The sequence below is a fragment of the Octopus sinensis genome, unplaced genomic scaffold (assembly GCF_006345805.1).
Source record: "Octopus sinensis unplaced genomic scaffold, ASM634580v1 Contig00096, whole genome shotgun sequence".
In the NCBI taxonomy this organism is placed as follows: domain Eukaryota; kingdom Metazoa; phylum Mollusca; class Cephalopoda; order Octopoda; family Octopodidae; genus Octopus; species Octopus sinensis.
Window position 1 is genome coordinate 1 of NW_021823646.1, and position 9,677 is coordinate 9,677.

General features: G+C 36.8%; 1 long non-coding RNA gene across 1 annotated transcript; it reads right to left on the reverse strand.

The window, feature by feature from the left end:
• Window positions 1-4,661: 4,661 nt before the first annotated feature.
• On the reverse strand, window positions 4,662-8,237 carry LOC118768642. The gene is made up of 2 exons (XR_005004429.1): window positions 8,205-8,237; window positions 4,662-5,459 (listed from the first exon to the last, which is right to left on the reverse strand). It is a non-coding gene; the product is annotated as an uncharacterized LOC118768642 (long non-coding RNA).
• Between the last annotated feature and the right edge of the window lie 1,440 nt (window positions 8,238-9,677).

Sequence of the window (9,677 nt, forward strand, 5' to 3'; positions counted from 1 at the left end):
TTAGATGATTGGATAGATAGATAGATAGTAGATATAGATAGATAGATAGATAGATAGATAGATAGATAGATAGATAGATAGATAGATAGATAGATAGATAGTAGATAGACAGACAGGATAGATAGATAGATAGATAGATAGATAGATAGATAGATAGATAGATAGATAGATAGATAGATAGATAGATAGATAGAAAGATGGATGGATAGATAGAATGAGTGAGTATCTCGCTCTTCCAGTTGTCCCAACAAACCGTACTCAATATGGTAGGAGAGCGTTGTTGTTGGTTCAATACTGACAGAGAGAGAGAGAGAGAGACAAACAGACAGACAGAGGTGCAAGATGTCGGTAAATGGAATCACATGCTCATGCCACCATACAGACGTTCCGACGCGCGACCGTATTCTATGCGCATACATACATATATACATACATACATACATACATACATACATACATACATACATACATACATACATACATACATACATACATAATGTATATATATATGTATATATATATATATACATATATATATACATATATATATATATATATATATATATATATATATATATATACGTATGTATACTTGTATGTAAAATATATATACACACACACACACATACATATATATATATAATATATATATATATAGTATGGATGTATGGTTATATATTTACATGTGCATATAGATATGTATGTACGCGTAGGTATAAGGATGGGTATATATATTTACGAATGTATACTTATAAACGTAAGCGTATATTATCCTATCATCATCATCATCATTATTATTATTATATTATTATTATTATTATTATTATATTATCATTAGTGTTGTTGTTGTTGTTGTTGCAGAGTGACTCAAGAGCCGAGATTTTCGTGTATTTGCACATATGGAACTAATAGGTGTCAATGCACCGAATGCTTGTTCGATGAATCGCAACAGTGACTTCTGCCTACATTTAATAATAATAATGATAATAATTGTGTGTATATGATGTATGTATTCATATTCGCATTTATACAAGCATATATGTCTATATATGCTTGTATAAATGTATACACATAAATGTATATATACACATACACACACACACACATATATATATATATATATATATGCGTGTCTGTGTGGACATATGTGTGTGCGTACATATTATACATGTATGTTTAAGCGTGTATAAATATGTTCACACATAAACACACAAATATATAATTACATACACACGTATATATGTATAGCTGTGCGTATAATACAAGTAAAGAAAGAAATAGCTCCAGAACCCAAATATCAGCGTATCTTATGTCACCATAAGTAGCCTTAAAAAACACGTTGATGCATTCACCGTATTCTTATGTACGGTGTTACCTTGTGAGTGTGTGTTCCGCATTTACAGCATGGAGGACGCATATTGACCATTCAAAAATCACACAAAATCTGTTATCTTCACTTACTCATTTTTTTTTATATGCAGTCGAAAGTGTGATCCTACCAATTGCGACCTGGCTACTACCACAGTGCCACCGCAGCTCCCTTGCCAGACAAGTATACATTCGAAATACGTAGACATACGAAGTGGCGGACTGGCCAGGTTGCCAGGTTGCCTGATGGCAAGTGGACCCCTGCGCCATTAGAATCCGTATATGGGAGGGGGGCATGTTAGTATCTAAGGGACCCATCCCCTCAAGTCTGAGACTTTTTTATTCACTCCTGGAAGAATGCATTAATTATTTCATCCTGGCTGTGTTTGTAGACAGTTGAAAAGAATATTTTTAGCAAAAAAAAAAAATTAAATGATAGCATTCTAGATGCGGTTGGGCCCCCTTGTTGTTGCGGTTGGGCCCCCTTAGTCTCCTGGCAACCAATATTTTTTAGACCCAGTCCGCCACTAGACATACGTACACATACATACATACATACATACATACATACATACATACATACATACATACATACATAACATACATACATACTCGTATGTATGTATATATGTATGTATGCATGTATGTATGTATGTATGCATGTATGTATGTATGTATGTATGTATGTATGTATGTATGTATGTATGTATGTGTGTGTGTATGTATGTTTGCGCGTGTATTTAAGTATATCTCTGTTCGCGGGTGTGTGTGCGTGCACGCTTTTGTTTACGCTTTTTCGGTCGATATATTCCGGCATGTTGCTTTAGTACCTTATATGCGTGGGTATGTGTGTGTGCGCACGCGTGTGTATGTATGTACGTATGTCTGTGAGTATGTGTGTGTATGTGTGTGTGTGCGTGCGTGCACATTTAGGCATATGTGCGTATGTGCGTGCATATTTATGCGCGTGTGCTAAAACTATAATATACAACGCAATCCAGGTATTCGCCTTGATTTCTTCAATGTGTACTTTCATTCAGCTATGTGTGTGTGTGTGTTTTTGTGTATGTTGTGTGTGTAGCCATACATACATACATATATGTGTGTACGTGTGCACATACATATATATATATATATATATATATATATATAAGGAGAGTTTACGAAAAAGACGAAGACAGGTGTTGTTGAAAACAAACAGATGTATTAGTATAACGCTCAGGAATAGAAAAAGTCTTTTACGTTTCGAGCCTACGCTCTTCTACAGAAAGGGACACAGAAAAAAACAAGGAGAGAAAAATAATGTGTGTAGTGGCTAACGATCTATCATGATTATATATATATATATATATAATATATATATATATATAAGTCTAATAGTTTATAATGAAACACTATATTTTTCATATATATTCATACATTCCCGTTTTTTTTGTATCACAGATTGGTGTACAGCTGACACACGCAGCTATAAATATATATAAATACTATGATTATTATGAATTTTTTCTTTCTTTCAATTTTCTTTACATTTCTTGCCGAGGTGTCTTCCCGACACCCAGGGCAAAGAAACTCACTTCATACATTGTGTTATAATAAACACACCAGATTATTCATTTACAAAATAAAAGAAAATTATGTAGGAAAAAAAATGATTTACATAGAAGGTGGGCTTTCTCACAACAACAACGCTCTTCTCAGTATTATTATTATTATTATTATCATTATTATATTATTATTATTATTATTATTGATAATAACAACAACAACAACAACAACAACAACAACAACAATAATAATAATAATAATAATAATAATAATAATAATAATAATAATAATAATAATGATGATGATGAGAATATTCGCCTAATGGCTGGAGTTTACGGAGGAGAGAGTGCATTTAAATAGTGCATCCGATGAGCAGGGTGACTCGGGATGTGTGGGGTTCCTAAGTCACCCCCGGCCCTGGGTGGCGCTACTCGATTTGGGAGAATTTTATTCTTTAAAGTGTTATTGTTTACACGTGTTTCATATAAAGCACCCGCTCCTTGTTTTATATCGTTTTGTGTGCGACCCTTTTGGCCTTTATGATCACTATTTGTAGTAGTAGTAGTAGTAGTAGTAGTAGTAGTAGTAGTAGTAGTAGGGAAAACGTGATATTTTGGCGGCGGTGGTGGTGGTGGTGGTGGTCTTATGGCTATTTCGTTAGTGACAACAGCCTCTGTTAATAAACAACAATAAATCCCCTCCGGGGTCCTTGGGTGTAATTGCGGTTGGTGGCACGGGGTGCAAGTCAATGGTTTTGGGCAAAATAGGCGGACATTTATAATTTATAATAATTTACAGGTAAGAATTGTCTTAACTAACACCTGTGTGTGTGTATATATATATACATATATATATATATATATTGAGAGAGAGAGAGAGAGTTTAATAGCACTAGGTGCATGTATGCCCGTATATATATATATATATTATATATAACATATATGACATACTATATATGTATTATTTGTGTATATATATATGTATGTATGTGTGTATATATATATGTGTGTGTGTGTGTATGTGTGTGTGTGTGTACGTATATAAATATATGTATGTATGTATGTATGTATATATTTACTGCGCGTGGTAAAGTAACATTTCCAAAATCTCTCGGTAACATGGTGGAATCCTACTCAATGACAAACGAATGAACTGTCGACATTAAAATGTGAGGAATCTCATAATTGGTTTGAGTCATGATGGGGGGGGGTGGAGGTCTGGTGAGAACAGAAGGTCACACACACACACACACACACACACCACACACACTCGCGCTGCGAACAGGACTTACCTGAGAACGATTGTCTGCAGTTAAGGTCGCTGGCACTCGATATGGAATTGACGCTCTTACTCGATGTTAACTCGGCCTCATCCACAACGTCTATGGTGGTCATATCCTGGTTAGTGTCCCTCGGTAAATGTCCACTGGAGCCTGTTGATGAAGTACTACTAGTCACTTCGACCAGCGACTGGCGATAGGGAGACGGCAGGATCGCCGCCGCCGCCGCCGCCGCCACGCCGACCGCCTTTGACACCGCTGACTGATGGTTATCGAACTGCGATGAGCTTTCGATATTAGGACTGTTTAATTCCGATATTAGTTGCATTTTCTCATTGAAATCATTCTTTTGTTGATCCGACCCAGCATCGAACGATTTACTCACAAATTCAGTCAATCTCTCCATCTTTCTCATGGATAATTTCTTCTTAAAATGATGCAATTTTTTCACACAATTTAACGCCACTTTTTTAAAAAATATTTTTCCACGATAAATTTTTATCCGTTTTAATGTTTCCACTCGGTAAGATAATCCGTTAATACATTGAATACACAAATAATTGTAAAATATCACCAGTTAATACCAATTATCAAAAATAGATAATTTATTAAATTTCTATAAGAGAAATGTATCAAGATTTCTCGACGTGAATTGAAACCTTAGACAAGGTTTTCATCATAAGGTCTCTTTCTTTCTCTGTATATACATATACATTTATACATACATACATGCGTACATACATATGTAATTTATATTATATATCCATATAATTGAATATACACACTTACCCATATACATTCACTCACGTATGTTTCATTTATATATACACCTTGTCTGGTTCTCACTTTCACAATGAGATAAATATTAATGCGTTAAACATATGCTTTTTGTGTGTGAGTGTTGAATGTGGATGTATATATATTTACACACGTAAATATATGCATGTGTGTATACAAATGCATTCATAAATATTATGAGAGGTTCTACACATATATACACACATACATACATGCATGCATATACATATATATATTGGTTTATATGTGTGTTTATGTGTATAGTAGCTATATATGTGTGTGCATATGTATATCACTGTGTTTGTGTATGTTGAAAGACATTTATATGAGATTTAATGAAACGAAGGTAACACATACGAAAGGGTCAAGTCTAGATTGCAAGGAATCCCTACAAATGCTCTGAGGTTCCCTTTACCAGACTCCTGAATGACACATTTCACACCAGAAACAAACGGTCATGTTCTCTCTTTCTCTCTTTTTCTCCCACAATAGATAGATAGATAGATAGATAGATAGATAGATAGATAGATAGATAGATAGATAGATAGATAGATAGATAGATAGATAGATAGGTAGATAGATAGATAGATAGATAGATAGATAGATAGATAGATAGATAGATAGATAGATAGGTAGGAGATAGATAGATAGATAGATAGATAGATAGATAGATAGATAGATAGATAGATAGATAGATAGATAGATAGATAGATAGATAGAAAGATATGTAGGTAGATAGGTAGGTAGATATTGTATACTTTGTTCGGCGTAGAGCTACGAGTATACTGTGTCGTTGTTGATGATGATTATGATGATGATGATGATGTTAATATCGATGATAAACGGGTGGGTTTTTTCATCCGTTTGTTTGTGTGTGTGTGTGTGTGTGTGCATGTATGTGTGTGTGTGTGGTGTGTTTTCTTTTCTCACCCGTTATTTATACATGTTTTAGTGCGGTACAGGTATTCTCCCCCACCTGCTTGCTACCCAACGTTTTACCTTTAATTAATATCACACCCCACCTGCGCATACACATACACCTGAGCATACATAAGCCTGCGTAAGTCCCGCTGTGTTTCTCTCCCTCCGTGGTTCCGCGCATGGATTGAAACCGTGTCTACATGAGTCGACGGGTTTTTCTGGAGACAGTAAGAGTTGAAAGTCGCATCCACTAGGTGTCGCCTCCTCCCGCTGTTGTTGTTGTTGTTTTGATGTCGTCAGCGGTGTTGTGAGGTAAACATCATCGCTCTCTCATCGCTGCTTAATTGAGGCTTCAACACAAGAAATTGGCGTGCTCACAGACATTGCCAACACAGCAGACGGTTGGCTGAACTGAGCAGCAACACAGCGAGCTCATTGGTTGATGTACCAGCATTATACAGTGACGTATCACATTGACCACGCCCACATCATTGTAGCAGACATCATAGCCGAGCTCTGCCGACGACACAGTAGCGAATTGGGTTATTAATAATAATAATAATAATAATAATAATAATAATAATATAATAATAATAATAATAATAATTCAGGGACCTTTTGAGCAGGATGGGCTACTCAACCTGAAGAAAATTCTAATTGGGCCCCACCTGCAAGGTCATGTGCTGTTTATCTTGATATGAGATCACCATGTCGCGCACATATGGTTGTGATGCATGTGCCTAGTGTACCCTTAACAGACGGGTAGTCATGATGGGTATATTGGGCTTCGTATATTTTACCCCAGTGTCACTTTGATGGCATGCACTGCTCGCTCACTCAATAATAATAATAATAATAATAATAATAATAATAATAATAATAATAATAAATAATAATCCTTTCTACTATAGGCACAAGGCCTGGAATTTGGGAGAAGAGGATAAGACGATTACATCGACCCTAGTGTTTTACTGGTACTTATTTTATCGATCCCGAAGGACGAAAGTGAAAGTCGACCTTGCCGAATTTGAACTCAGAACGTAGCGGCAGACGAAATGCCGCCAAGCATTTCGCCCGGCGTGCTAACGATTCTACCAGCTCGTGCCTACTATAGGCACAAGGCCTGACATTTGCGGGGTGGGGGTTGGTCGATTACATCGACCCCAGTGTTTCACTGGTATTTATTATATCGATCCCGAAACGATGAAAGGCAAAGTCGACCTCAGACGAAATACCTATTTCTTTACTACCCACAAGGGGCTAAACACAGAGGGGACAAACGGATTAAGTCGATTATATCGACCCCAGTGTGTAACTGCTACTTAATTTATCGACCCCGAAAGGATGAAAGGCAAAGTCGACCTCGGCGGAATTTGAACTCAGAACGTAACGGCAGACGAAATACCGCCAGGAATTTTGCCTGGCGTGCTAACCATTCTGCCAGTCCAATAATAATAATAATAATAATAATAATAATAATAATAATAATAATAATAACAATTATAATAATAATAATAATAATAATAATAATAATAATAATAATAATAATAATGATAATAATAATAATAATAATGATAATGATAATAATAATAATAATAATAATAATAATAATAGTAATAGTAATAGTAATAATAATAATAATAATAATAATAATAATAATAATAATAATAATAATAATAATAATCATAATCATAATAATAATAATAATAATAATAATAATAATAATAATAATAATAATAATAATAATAATAATAATAATAATATCGCACGTATTGAGAAGAGCATTGTCGCTGTGAGAACTATTACTACCCATGTATTTTAATTTAACTTTAAAAAAAAAAAAATGAACGAACTATTGGGTTTAGTTTAATGGCCTACCAATGTATACTATGAGTTTCTTTGCTCTAGGAGTCGGGAAGACACTCGGCAAGAAATGGAAGCAAATTTGAAAGAAGAAGAAACAAAAAAAAAAAATAATAATCATAATCATAATAATAATAATCGTTTCTTTATTAATTATTAAGGGTTTTTTCTAAATGTGGCGGAAGAGAATGCAGTGTGGGATTGCATAAAAGAAAAAGAAAGAAAACGAAGAATTTCCCTAGAAACGGTGGGACTGTCGAGGGCTACTATGGAAACAAGGGTAACCAAGGTTACCCTGACCACTAAGGCCGGTGCCTTCTCCTAGCTGGAAGCAGGATCAGAGCAGGTCTGTTCTCTCAGACCACGCTCAGCACTCTTATTAACTTTTCAGCAAAAATATTTTGTGACGTATCACCTCTTTCTCTACTCTCTCTCTCTCTCTCTCTCTCTCTCTCTCTCCTCTCTCTCTCTCTCTCTCTCTCTCTCTCTCTTTACTTCCCAAGTGAAACTTTTAAAAGTTGATGAGGATTTTGGCAATAGGGGAAGGCATCTACTCTCAGCCTTTTCAATCTCATCCACCACACCAAACTCTTTTATCAAAGTCGCCCAGACAGATAAAACCTGCATACTCTTTCCAGCCAGCAAGAGACCCCGCCGGTTGTCGGGTCCGTCCTCTACGTAACAGTGGCTGTTTGACTTCACAGATCAACACAAGTAGGGCACTGGGCGATGCATGTATATACATGCTCATATACATCTTGTAGTGGAGGCGCGTGGTTTAGTGGTTAGGGTGTCAGCACCATGATCGTAAGATTGTGGTTTCGATTCCTGGACCGGGCGACGCGTTGTGTCCTTGAGCAAAACACTTCATTTCATGTTGCTCCAGTTCACTCAACTGGCAAAAATGAGTAACGCTGCGATGGACTGGCGTCCTGTCCAGCTGGGGAACACATACGCCATAGTACCGGGAAACCGGGTCCATGAGCCTAGCTAGGCTTTAAAAGGGCGCATTTATTATTATATGCATCTTGTATAGGCCCGGTTGACGGCCCTTCCGAGCTTGTGGAGTTTATATCGAATAGGAAATACCCTACCGATAGCACTGCCAAGTCTCGAGTTTCCAGAAATTATCCATGAGCCCCAGTCCGAAAGTCCTCCTGAATAGAGCAGCTGCTTCCTTTCTATTGACCCCAGAGTTTCCCCAAGAATGTCGTCGTTTTTACACGCCACTAATCCTCTTAGAGAGCACCATAGCAGAGCATCTATCGACCACATTGTCCGACTGGTAGAGGGCTATGAGCGCTTCACGACATCCCAGATGACAAGTGCCCTGTCTCGATCTTTGTCCAAAAACTGCAGTTCTGTCAAAGAGAAGAGCTGTAGAAAAACGCGTATGACATGAAAATTACACTTGTTCACCATTGCGGAATTGTTGAAGATTTCGCAGATTCAGTTATGTGCATCATCAGCCATGGTGTGCTTGGTTCTTTACTCGGCGTGTTCTCAGAATAACTGGGATGCCTGGAAAATGGAGTGTGTCCGTTCCTTCCATAAAAAAAAACAAAAAAACAAAAGAAAGCAAAAGAGCAGATTCCTCAGACGGGAACTGAAGTAAGGCACGATGGTCAAACAGTAATAGGTGTTGGAAATGCCCGACTTTCCGGGATAGCTTCCTCTCAGCCTATTTCTTGGTGAGACTGGCCACCTCACCCCGTTTCTTCTTCGCTTGGACATCCTGGTCAAACAAGACCTCAAGCAATTTAACCAGTCAATCCAGCGGCCAAAGACACTGTTTGATGGATGACATGAACAGGTCTCTCCAGGTGCTGAGTTACAGACCCACTGACTTTTCCTGGCTTTGACTGTAGATAATGTTACCTATTTCTTTACTGCCCACAAG